Here is a 13,329-nt window from a genome sequence, read left to right on the forward strand (position 1 = left end):
TTCTCACCTTTTAACTACTGTGAGAGCGAGCTGCCGGAGGGGGCTGATTGACAACACACTAATTAACCAATCAAGGAGCGCAGGACCGGCGGGCACCTGTGTGGTCACTCCGACTGCAATTACCTTCTGCCTGCTCCCTTGCTTCCTGTTCAGCCAATCTGTCGGCCACGGAGAGCCTAATGACCCGTTAATAGGACAAGCGCCCCAGAGTCCATCTTAATGAAAATCAGTCGACCCTCCTCCATCCTCGCTCTGCTCTTCACGCCGCTGTTGATCATGAAGCCGGTCCTCGACCTTTCGTCACCTCGGCTTGCAGAGAAGCCACGTGGCATCGGAGAATATTAAAGGGGAGAGATGATTTCCTGAAGAGCCCGTTGGACTTAATTCTCTCTCCTCTGAAAGAGAAATGAGTCGGCGAAGGACGGCGGCCTCTCACCACGAAATGAAAAACCTGCTGCCCCTCTCATCTCTCGATCCCCAGGTCATTATCCGATGTGATTGGATAAAGCTGCCGGGTCCAACAGTCTGTCCTGCAGCCTGGAGACAGCTTCACACCAGTGGGGAAACGTCACAGCTCCAAAATGTCCACATCTGGTCCTTTGAGTTCAAAATCAGGAAACTCGTTTAGATGGATTTATTTCTCTATAAGGGAGGTGGGATGATTTTTACATTACCTGCCCTGGTCAGTCCACTCTTATAATAATTACAGCTGCAATTACCTACTGTTGTTCAGCAAACTCACTGATCCTCCTGTAATTTAAATTTCATCCAGAGTGACGTTCTTAAACTGGATCTCTGAGCTGCTTGACCCTTTTTTTTCTACTTTCGTATCAAAACAGAAAACTGAAAAATGTTCCTGCTCATCAGGGAACATGACAGCACCGTCATACAGGCCTATCTGTGGAAAATTAAAGCCATGAGGAGAACAAGACGCTGTAAAAGCTCATCACATGGACAGCTGTAATATCAGCTACAAGTTCAACATGTTACAGCAGCCTTCAGAAACTCCTGCAGGTTTAACTGAACCAACCAAACACTTTGAGGACTGATAGACTCTGAGATACTCATTACAGATGTGAAACCACTTGCTAGCCCAGTAACATAATAACGCTACAAACAACCCATAATGCAACACTGTGTTACACTGGTACTTTTCCATTAAAACCAAGTTTCAGAAGAAAATGTTGCCTTATGAGAAAGTGGTACCAGTATTTCCAACATGAAGCATTCATACGGGAAGAATCTGAATCAGCTGAACTGAGTCGATCATCACTTTGGTGAGACGTCTCTACTTGAAACATAGACTGAATGACACCTGGAGCATCATGGGTAACCAGTCTCCTTATTACAGCTGGTCACACACACACACACACACACACAGTGAGAGAGTCTGCAGTGTTTTTGGATGACAGTGATCAACGGGCAGTTACAGTCGAACACCCTGCTATTATATCTAATGGGATATTGGACTGTGTGTGTTGTGTGTTGTGTGTTGTGTGTTGCGCGGGGGAGAAGTGACAGTATATTTTGCAGAGGTATGAATATTTTATGGAGTGAACTCATTAGACGCTCGGCCTCTCGGGAGCTCAGAGGAGAGTTTGTTTTGTTCCACATTATTTGCGTGATGAATTATACATCTCTGGGATTCAACAATATGAAAACAACACAACTACAATTAGAGGGAGGCGGGTGGAGGGCTATATTTACACTCCATCAATCAGAGAGCTGCCTGGCCCACTTTACTGTCCACCACGCACAGCTCACTTCCTGTCTGTAAAGAACTGCTTTGACATCATAATAATAATGATCATATCAATGGAGATCAGTTCAAAGACGTTATATCTGAACCTATCCCTGATAGACAGTGAAAAAAAACTTACTGTCTTTAATATTTTAATCCTGTGTCCCTGTATTCATCGTCACAGGGTTTCTAGAAAAAACACCTGTCTCATTAAACCACCCTTCACCATTAGCTAGTGGGTCGAAGCTGGTAGGGTGACGTTATTGGTCAAAAATCTCCTGAAATCATTTTGCAAGATAGTGCACTTTTAGAAATATATCACATATATAGCTAATATAGCTAAGCACCAGCAGGGGAGCAACAGACAACTATATGTTTTTTTCTGACATTTGCAGGTAGCTACATTTTATTTTTATGCTAAGTGCTGCAGCTGAGCAGCTAGTTAGCTAACTAGCCTGCTGATTAGCATTAGCAGCACACTTCTCCCCACTGCTTTTTTGGTTTGGTGGCTCATTTAAGAAGTTGAAGTGCTCAAGACGTGTGCTCATGTTCAACTAAAGTTTCTGATCCTTCAGGTTTAGTTGATCAGTTGATCATCTTCACAGATGAACACCACTGTTCTGATGTTTGAAGCCTAAATCCAACCTCCAGAAGTAAGAAGCTAATGTTAGGCTATAAACCAAACCAGTTTGTTCACAAAACAACAAGGAAAAACTTTAATGTACTGCAGGGATGATGTGTTTCTGTAGTCCAGCCTGAAGTTAGCATCAGCCTGGTTCCTCCACAGAAAGCCAATGGATTTTTTCATTGTGTTTTGGATTATTCCAGAAAATAAACTGAGCAACTGAAGTTTCTGATCCTTCAGGTTTAGTTGATCAGATCATCTTCACAGATGAACACCACTGTTCTGATGTTTGAAGCCTAACTCCAACCTCCAGAAGTAAGAAGCTAATGTTAGGCTATAAACCAACTACACCACGGTCACATGACGTCAACGTCTCCACCACTAAGCTTCCAACTGGTCATTTCATTTAGCTCTGAGCTCTTCTACAAAAGCCTTTCTTCTTAGAAAGTTAGTGAGAGTTTGAAAGAGCGTGAGTAGAAACACAACGAGGCTGTAAAGGTGGACTGGTGAGTAGATGGGTTTTCATGTTAACGTCCCCGACAACCTCTGTAGTCTCATTTAGACACTCGTTAGCAACCGCCTTTTTAAGACACGTAAAAGCTTCAAACATCAGGAGTGGAGGATTTACTGACCCATTTTATGTCGGAGAATAAAACCTGAAAATGTCTTGAGCTTGTGTCAAAACTACAGACTGACTGATTGACTTTGGGACGAGGGAACAGGAAGTGCTAACATGCTAACTTAATTCAGGATCATTTCTGCACCACTGTCATGAATTTTTACTGAGATGAAAACACAAGACGAGTGATTTACAGAGCAGGTTTGTGCTGTAACTGATGATAAATGGAGTTTGGGAGGATCAGAGAAAGTAAAAAACACTTCAAATAAAACGGTGAAGAAACTCAGTTCACTAGTTTTTCCTTCCTTTACGGTGGAGTGTACCTTTAACAGTGGGGGGAGGTGGGGTTGGTAACTGTGGGGTTGTCTCCAATCTGCACCAGCTCTATTACAGAGCTGACAGGGCTGTGAATGGGCTGGAGGCCCCGTGGCCTCGGAGCAATCACAGCGGCCATTTCACACCCTGCTGATCCCCTCATCTGCTGCAGACACGAGAGAGGGGCTCCGAGGGCCCCAGGAGGCCCCTGATGAAGTCCTGACCTCGCTCGCCACAACCCACGGGATTAAAAAAAAAAAAAAAAACTCCTTCTGGTCAAAGTGAAGACGGCTGCTCAAGTTGGTCAACGGACAAATTGGAAAGTTTTATTCCAAGATTAGAAACGTGACTTCATAAGTCAGACTTCAGACACTGAATGTCACTATTCTGCAAAGCTTTTTAAAGCTGATCAGTTGACACATGATCTAAAATCTGATTCTTAAAGTTTACCAACAAACACACTATGATGCCGTCAGCACACAGAGGTAGAGGAAGGCTCCATCAATCTCTCTTCAATAACTGAATTATAAAAGTGGCAATAACCAACTTTTTATTTTGACTTCTCATTCAGAGTAATGACACCATCATAGTTTAAACTGGCTCCCTCGCTTTCACTGTGTAATTCTGTCTGCCACCTGGTGTGAATTTTCGCTGAAAAACGAAGGCTCAACATAGAAAGGAAGTGCGTCTACCACTGTGCAACCTAAACAGAAAGATGACAGAGCCTTTGTTTTCCCTGGTAGCTATCAATAGCTTTCCCCAAGTAAAGACGGTGAAGAGGGAAAGCGATAGTAAACTAGAAAAACTCAGCCTTGGTCTTTCCCTCTGGAACTGACACCGTCCCACTAAGATTTGTCCCAATAGTCCCTGTGTCCAGTCCAACTATGGAGAGAGGTCCAAGACTTGAGAGGGTTCAAACCTAACAGTTAGTCATCATTATTTCTACTGGATCAGGTGTTTGCCTTTATCACAGCTCTGAGATCAGGGTTTCTAGCTCAAACTGAGACTTTTACAGTCATTTCTTGGTTTGGACAGTAGACAGGCTGATAGGCAGCCATGTTGCTAATGCTACTGTGTTAGCAATATGGCTTGTTGTTTGAAGATCTAAACAAATCTCATGTTTCCTGGTGGTGACCTTTCTAAAATGAGCAGTGGTGAAACACTGATACCACCTGGAAACATTAAAGTGGAAACTCATCTGTTGCCACTTTAAATGATGTTTAAACACCAATATAATTACATTTATACTCTGCCAAACCTCTGTCCAGTTTTTATTGCCACTACATGTTGGTGAATTACGACCGGCTGTAGAAATGAAACAGCAGTTTCCAAAGATCCAGTCTAATAAATTAATGCCCTTCCAGACATGCACCCCTTTACATTAATCCACCGGGAGTTAAATGAGCATGTTGGTCACTTTGAACATGGCTGAAGTCTGATCTGAATGCTGTCAGACTGATGTAAAGACTGCAGCAACACAAGGTTAAACATGCAGAGAGAGAGAAGCGTCTTCTGCTGCCTTGTAAGATCACTGTAATAAATGCATTATCTCAGTCTTTAATAAACTATGAAACACTGCAAAGTAGCTAATTTTAAGTTGTCAAGTTGTTGTCAAGTGGTTGTCAGGGCTTTAGTTAACAGTCTGGCTCTCTGCATCATCAGCCGTCTGACAGGATGATCAGTGCCTGTCCTCTTTGGTTATCTCCATTCATTGACACTGAAAACTCCTCTAAAACGCCTCCATGTGTTCGCCCGAGATAGGAAATCTAAAAGTTTTTGCCAGTTCACATCAATATCTGTCACTTTGTGAAGGGAAAAGTGTTTAATAAATAATACATTTTGATCATAAGCACATAAATGCAGCCAAAATGAAAAGCTCTGTCCTGCCTCAGACAGTTATATTCATGTTTTATCCTGCACGGAAATACAATCTCTCAGTGCAACACAGTTCAACAGCATCACAAACTACATCCTCCACAATGATCATACAGTCGAATCAAAACCTCTTTAAAACTTTTTCAATAAAAACTCAACATTAAAACCTCAGGAAGAAAGATTTATTGGAGGACTGTTGTATTAAACTGCCAGCTGAGTGTATATGAACCTCAATCTCGCTTTCTAAATGACAGTTTTAATCTTTGTACCTACGATAGCTCCCACCATACAGGACTCTCTGACCGGGACAAATTTTCACGTCCAAACCCATCAAAGACAGATTTACATCAGCCCTGTTAATTTCATTAATATTTCTTTAAAAAAAAAAAAAAGCAGTTACAACAGGTAAATTTCTTCAAATTCTTCCAGAACCTTTAAGGAACTTGGGAACGCTAGAATTCAGGGTTCTTTAAGATGGATGCTGCAGAAAAGGTTTCTTTATGTCCTATAGGGCGGGTGTATGTTGGCTGACAGCAGCCTGTACATGTGGATGTAGACTTAAATGAAACTCTGTCTGTGGTGTGAGTTCATGATAACCAGCAGGCCCTGCTCATTGTGTGCAGAAACGGCGACAGCAGCGGAGGGAAAACACACAATTAGAGCTGTAAATGACAATCTGCTGCCCGACAAAACCAGAAATGAGCTGGCAGAGGAAAGAAGAAGAAATGCCACGTTCAGGGGCTGAAGCGGTCCCGCTCCACGTAATGATCTCAAATCAGAGGCCGCTAAATGGACAATTTCCCCCCCCAGGCTTTAATGTGTGATACTCATCAGCCTCTCGGCCTCAAATAGAAGCTGATGTGCCTGGTCTCTGCCTGTTTCTGGGGAATGTGAGAATTTCAATTACCTCGCCTCAGCAACAGCCAATCTTAATAACTTCTTCCTTAATTCGTGTTCACGTCCGCGTCGAGGCGTTGCATCCAGGCGTTTCCCCTCACAACGGGTCGGCGAATACCAGACTGGCACCACTTAGCTCCATCAGCTCCACCACCACCACCACCTCTCTGCTAACCGCCCAGCTCCTGTGGAATAAAGGTCAAGTAATCAGGCATCTGGAAGGACAGCTCATTTGTCATCCCTTGATAAATGCGTCAGCGGCTAATCTGCGGAGCAGGACCCCGCCGCGCCGCCCCGAACAGAAAGGTTAACCGATTCAAAACAGAGAGGGATGGAGGACGATAACACAGCGAGCAGCAGTAGCAGGGAAGAAATAAAAAAAAAGACTTCATTTTGATTCAATTGTTTGGTGGCTATTTCTGGACCGGTGGATTGTGGGAAGGCTCCGTCAATAACCTCCACCCTGCTGCTAAATGACAGCAGACTGCAGCGAACATTAACTGTGACAAGACATTACCAGCGATAAGGCAACACGTTCCACTGAGGGAGAGGAAAGCTGGTCCTTTATCTCTCCCCTTATCCACTGAAAATCAACTTCACAACACTAGAACAAGACGAGGTCAGACTCATGTACGACTGGACCGCGTGTGGTCGACATGCAAAATGGAGGATGTAGTTCGAGAACTCCTGTGGAACCAATGTAAACAGCTAATATCAGTGGAAAGTAGCTAAAGCCAACTCAAGAGGACGCTGCTAAAATCTAGATTTCTAAGAACATCTCCAATATCAGCTGTATTCACTGATAAAACCATCACATAGGCTCATTCATGTCTATGTCAGCTGCCGTGTAGTCAATTGAATTAGCTTGACTTTGCGTTGTTGCAGTGTCCTCCTATGGAAAGTAGCTAAGGTGCGTCCAAGAAGTTGCTAGATTTGTCGCTAGGTGCTTTATTTGGGGAAAAAGGTCATTAACTAAAAAGTCCATAAATCTAAAGTCAAAGGCGCTAAGTTGCCAGCACTGCCTATAAATGGCACATAGAAACTGTTTGCGTTGCACCTAAATAGTCAGAGTCTTGGTAGTTTTGTCTCTTTGTGATTGTTTTGAGTCTCTTAGTGGTTGTTTCAACTTTTTGTTGTTGCTGCTTCATAATGATCATGAGTTCTCTGATATGTTATGTCCCCATCTACCTGCAGTCATGAAAAACCAACATTGCGATGGTGTCGTGTCTGAACAGAGCATGCTCTGAAGTTCGAGCCTCTGGCTGTTTGGCCACTTTCTGCAAACTTTGTGAAGAGGAGCTGAGAGTCAGCGAGGGTATTTTTATCTCTAAACTGAATTACCTCGAGGCCCCTCACCTCGATGATTTATGAGACGAGATTTGCATCATCAGTGGGCACGCAGGGACCTATTTCCATCAGCTGTATTATCCCCGTAACAATCACATCTCTGCTCATATCATGAAAAAACCCAGCGGCGTAATTAAATTAGTCGTTATTAAATTTTGATTGGATGGAATTATTTTCTCCTGTCCGTGAAGCTGAGATTTGCCTGTACGGTTTTTCCTCACAGACGAACGGTGACTCTGTTACTCTGACAAATATTCTCACCTCAAACGTCCACTTATTAGACTTTTTTGAGGTTTCAGCTGCATCTCATGTTCTTCTTCTTCAGTAATCAAAGACAGTGAGATACCATTAAAAACTCAAAAAAAAAAAAAAAAACAATTAGGTAGATCTTTAGTTTTCAAGGAACCGTTGTTCTGGCTCTAAACTGAGGATGAAGCATGCATCCAAACTTTTGATGCTCCATCCATCCTCCAATTGCGACTAGTTGAGGTCGATCGGTGCTGATATCGCCGATTCAGAGCCACCCAGGGGGCCTTAATTAGCACTCACGCTGATGGAAACGGCTGCTAAGGCGTCAATACATGGATAAGACGGCAGGGAGACAAGAGAATCCTCATCCTTGAAGTTGGAAGTTCCAACTTCCCAGTTCAAATGGACGAGCACCACCTCTCAGAGCTGAGACTTATTGTTTTCCACCCAACTTCTGTAAATGTTTGACAGGTTAATTCTCTGACCAGAATCACAGTTTTCATTTTAAACCAGGCTGCAGCCGCCTCTGAGCTGTCAGAGCACACACTCAGCTTTATGATAAAATAACCTTCAAACAGGTGGGAGACCAGAGGTGCTTTTCAATCACAAACTACTGCTGCAAACTGCTGCAGGCTGACTCAGCATTGATCTGTCTATCACTGAGGATCACAGCCACACTCAGCTCTCAGTGTTTACTTATGTAGAAAATAGAAGCTTTTAAAGAAGAGGTAAGTTTCAGCTTAAGTATAAAGATATTTTGCCTAAGTCAAGCAGTGTGGTCAGTCCTTCATTACTGATGCACGTTTTTCAGCTCAGCCTTGATGCAGAAGATTAAACTTTTTCAGCAACTTTTAAAACTTCCCCATTATATGTAGCTTTTCTGCCATAAAATGTCTAAAAATGAAGAGAACTGTGTTGTATATTTTGTTGAATTGTGTACTTTGTACGTTGTGGTTGACAGGAGCATCAAATTTGATTAAAAAAAAAAATCAGTTTTAAGCCTAATTTTTAAGACACGCTTTTTTGAATCTTGGTTGTTTTTAATTATATATTTAAGTGGACGAAGGATTTTAGTCATCAGACGTCTGATAACTTAAGATCTTTAAGTTAACAGAAAAAAAAGCAGAGTGACCGTTCGGCTCCACCAAACTGCATCAGAGAAACACTGATTTTAACATGAAACTGCTTCATTCTGTTTTTTTACTTGTTTTAATCACCTGCTCTGTTTGTTTTGGAGAGGAGGAGACCTCTGTGGATCATTCGACTCTCGTTAAAAACCTCTTGAACGACTGACACTGAAGGAATCCTAACCAGAAGAAGCTCTGTACTGACAGCAACAGTGGTGAAGACAACAACTCCCATGATCCCCACCTACTTCACAACATCACTAAACTCCATCTTTTGTTATTACTTTGATTGAAAGATCCACTAGCCGCAGATATTACACATTGTGAGTTTAAATAAACTAAACAGGATTTAATCTAACTTTATTAACCTGATAGACCATGTCATGATGCTTTTAGGAAACAGCGCCCAGTTTCTCCTCGTCCACTGTAGCAGCTACAAAATCACAGATCACTCAGTCACAACATCAGAATCCAATCAGGATTCAGTCCTGACTGTCTATAGCTGAAGTCATCTTTTAACAGAACTGTCAATCACACACATGCAGCAGCAGCAGCAGTGAACCGAGTGACTTATTGATCAGCTGATTCATAAACACAGCAGGAAAATATTCAGCTGCACCACATTTGCATGATGGAATGAACATTGAATATCTGTCAGCCTCCACGCACACTCTCATTAGCATATTTCACACCTTTAATTAGCTCTGACAAGATTGGCTACTGAGTTTGCAGAAAAATAAATCTTTGTACAAGGTTACTGGCTGTTGGTGTGAGCGTGTTTACAAACTGCAGTCTAAGCAGGTGACATGTAAAGCAGCTGATTCAATGAGAAAATGACAAAGAGGGAGTCAAACCAAGTGGAGCTTTGGCAGCTCGGGTTTTTTATCTGAAACTTTCTTAGAATTTAGACAATTAAGGGAGTTTACAGTTTAAAGTCTGTATATCCTTTAAAGAAAAACCTGAAAAATTGATCACAAGAAGAAGAAATATCACCTTATAATCACAAACAAACTAATGTCAGTGTTTCTGCTCGGTAAAATCACTGTTTTTGTCAATGGAGTCTGATAGTGATAAATAGTTATGTTTCTGGTCAATAAAAACTCTTAACTCTTTTTAATAAAAAGCTCTGTCTCTGTAGGAATCATATCCATAATGTTGTCAGACACTCTAATAATAATCTGAGCCTGTCAGTGACAAAAACAAGAACTTTAGTGGACGAACTTTGACGTGGACAAATGGCCGTCAAAGCCGTCAGATCCTTTTCTCTGCTCAACAAACTGTCAAATAAAAATATCTTGTTCCCAGGTGCCAGTGTTTCATATATCAGGACTCTTAAATCTGTAATAATTCTGTCCAAAACAAGGACCAATACCAATAACAAAAAAATCTGCTGCCATCCACTGTGTCACAACAACAACAACAACAACATCTGGCTGCATCCATTTCCTGCGTGACAAACAGTTGTGTTGTAATTTAAGAACCAGAGCAGAGAAATCCATCCCAGCAGCCACAAATGGAGCTGTCGACAGAGCTGAGGGAGGCTGATAACCGAGGAACCCCCCCACCCCACACTTTCTCTCCTGCCCACAGTCAGATAAAGTGGCTTGACACCTATGTTTGACATATAACTGCAAGTTGGACTGTCGAATGTGTGATGGTATCTCCGCTGCCGCTGCCGCCACCACACAACCTGAGCTCTGAGGTGACGGAGTTGCGCTCTATGTGAAAAGGCCTTAATGCTGAGCTGTAGATCAGTTAAAAAGACTTAGAAGTCATTAAAAACCAGCGGTCTCTGATATCCAGCCAGGAAACTGATGGAAATATCAAGTATTATAAAGAGTTTGGGGTGTTTGTTACAGCGACAGCACTTCCTGAACTTTCACAAAAGAGTTGACCTTTAAAAAATGCCATTGCTGTTCAAAAATATTTTCAAAAGGTGATTCATAGATAAAAAAAAAAACTTTCCTAACTTTCCAAAACTGTCTGATCAAAAAATTTCAAAATTTTCCAGAAATATTTTCAAGTTTTTAAAAAATGTCTTTAAAATCCAAAGATGTTCTCACTTTCCAAAAACACTGCGTGGATGAACTTTTCTGCTGCGATGAATCCACTGATCAGAATGATTCAGTGCTGTCAGAAAGAGACTGATCGATCGGGTTAAACCACCTCTCCTCCTGTCAGTGATCCAGTTACAGAGGTTGTGGCGGCACACTAACAATGTGGTGAAGGTTCGGAAACATCAACCTAATTCTGCAAACACTGGGTCACTGCAGAGGTGTTAGCTAAGACACGGTTTACTGCTCTTCACATTAAAGGAAAACTGGTTTTGAATTTGTTCAGTCTCAGTGTCACTTCTTCATATTTTCCTTTTCGTGACATTCTCCAGTGCAAATGTTCTTTTCGTTCTTTTTATAAACTTAAATGTAGTGTTTGTTCCTCTGTCAGTGTCCCACTACTTTACTTTCCCCCTCTCTCTTAAGTGTTTCGACCTTGAGGTCAGACCGCATCTTCCAGAGAGGACGTCGCCACTCGATCCAGTGATGGGACGACTGCTGTCATCTTTTCGATATTCAATCGGTGACCTGCTCGCTTTATCTGTTCTCATTTTTCCCCCCTCCCTCGGTAATGAAATGAAGTGCAAACAGGCCGGCCGTCCTCCATGCATCACTGAGGCCCGCTGACGAGAAGATAATCAAATTGCTCATTTTCAATTTTTCATTTCTTTCATCATTTAAAAAGGCGCTGTCAGCTGCTCGGCCTCAGACTGACCTTCACTGATTATTATTTGTGCAACTCTCTCTCTTCATTCTCCATCTTTCACCTCCTCCTCCTCCTCCAACTCTCTGTTCATCATCTCCTTTCAGCCGCCTGTCAAATGTTCATCTGGCCCTCTTAAACTGAAGAGTAAATAACCACCACCCCATAAATCTGTTCATTACTTTAGATATCATATTGTAATATAAGATGGCGTTCACAGGTCTCGGTATGATTCATACTGTGCCATTGTTTTTATTTTAAACAGCAGCTGAAATCAGCAGCTCATAAACTTTAATTAAAAGTTGCTGCAGCCGAACGATTCTTTGTTAAGTGTAAGTTTGATGAAACAAAACAAAGTCAAGAGCAAATTTAAAGACGTAGTGCACATTTAACCATGACTTTTGAGCTGTAAACTAAATAAAGTGACTGTACTCTGATGAAAAACATCAACACTGGTGTTAATACTGACATTTCTTACCAAATTTATGAAGAGTCAACCGTTTGGGACGTCATTACATCATGAAATCTATCTTTTGAAAAAAGGATGTTGGTGCTTTTGAAGAAAGAGAGCAGAGAATAATGGAGATTTAATGTAGAAATGTAAAGTAATATTAATAATAATGACAAATATGTGTTTTTAAAACTTATTTTGGGCACAGCACACTCAGCGAGCCTGCACGGCAGCTAGCAGCTACTTAGCATTGCTAGCATCTTCAGCATAGCCATACTGTATAACCTGCAGCCCATAGACTGTATAAAAATAAGGTGTAGCTGCAGTGTTTCTGGTTTAATTGAAGAAAGGCCTGTTTGTGAGCTCTGACAGATGTCACAGTGCAACAGAGATCTGCAGGGACGACGTATTTTTGTAGTCCAACCCTGAAGTTAGCATCAGCCTGGTTCCCTCCACAAAAAGCCAACAGGATTTTTTCACTGGGTTTTGGATTATTCCAGAAAATAAACCGTGACCAACTGAAGTTTAAGATACTTAAACATTTTGTTCATCAAATAATCTACAAATCTCCAGAAGTAAGAAGCTAATGTTAGGCTATAAACCAACTACACCACGGTCACATGACGTCAACGTCTCCACCACTAAGCTTCCAACTGGTCATTTCATTTAGCTCTGAGCTCTTCTACAAAAGCCTTTCTTCTTAGAAAGTTAGTGAGAGTTTGAAAGAGCGTGAGTAGAAACACAACAAGGCTGTAAAGGTGGACTGGTGAGTAGATGGGTTTTCATGTTAACGTCCCCGACAACCTCTGTAGTCTCAGTTAGACACTCGTTAGCAACCGCCTTTTTTAAGACACGTAAAAACTTCAAACATCAGGAGTGGGGGATTTACTGACCCATTTTATGTCGGAGAATCAAACCTGAAAATGTCTTGAGCTTGTGTTAAAACCACAGACCTTATTTCAGACATTTAACCAGAAACACACTGACTCTGGGACGAGGGACATGCTAATGCTAACATGCTAACTTACTTCCTGGTTTTAGGACTCAGTCCTGTACCACTCTTTAAGGGGCAGTTGCAGCTGTTTGAACTGATAGAGATTGGGATGAATCAAGCCCAAAAATTAAGAGTTAAAAATGCAAAGATCCAACAGCCTCATTACAGAGAACAGCTGAATAATAAAGACAGTGTGAGCTGTCATTTAAAGAAAGAGAGGTAATAGTCTGATAGTGAGGGTCGGACTGTTCCACAGCTTGATAACCAATTACCTCCTGATGCAGTTTTTGTTAGATTAAAAAAAATCCAGCTTCCAATCATGGTGTTTATTA

General features: G+C 41.8%; 1 long non-coding RNA gene across 1 annotated transcript; it reads right to left on the reverse strand.

Annotated features, from left to right (window-relative positions):
- Positions 1-2,279: 2,279 nt before the first annotated feature.
- LOC127142846 (uncharacterized) lies at positions 2,280-13,005 on the reverse strand. The gene is made up of 3 exons (XR_007813924.1): positions 12,921-13,005; positions 2,674-3,022; positions 2,280-2,386 (listed from the first exon to the last, which is right to left on the reverse strand). It is a non-coding gene; the product is annotated as an uncharacterized LOC127142846 (long non-coding RNA).
- Positions 13,006-13,329: the final 324 nt, after the last annotated feature.

This window comes from Lates calcarifer, linkage group LG10 (genome assembly GCF_001640805.2).
Source record: "Lates calcarifer isolate ASB-BC8 linkage group LG10, TLL_Latcal_v3, whole genome shotgun sequence".
In the NCBI taxonomy this organism is placed as follows: Eukaryota; Metazoa; Chordata; class Actinopteri; family Centropomidae; genus Lates; species Lates calcarifer.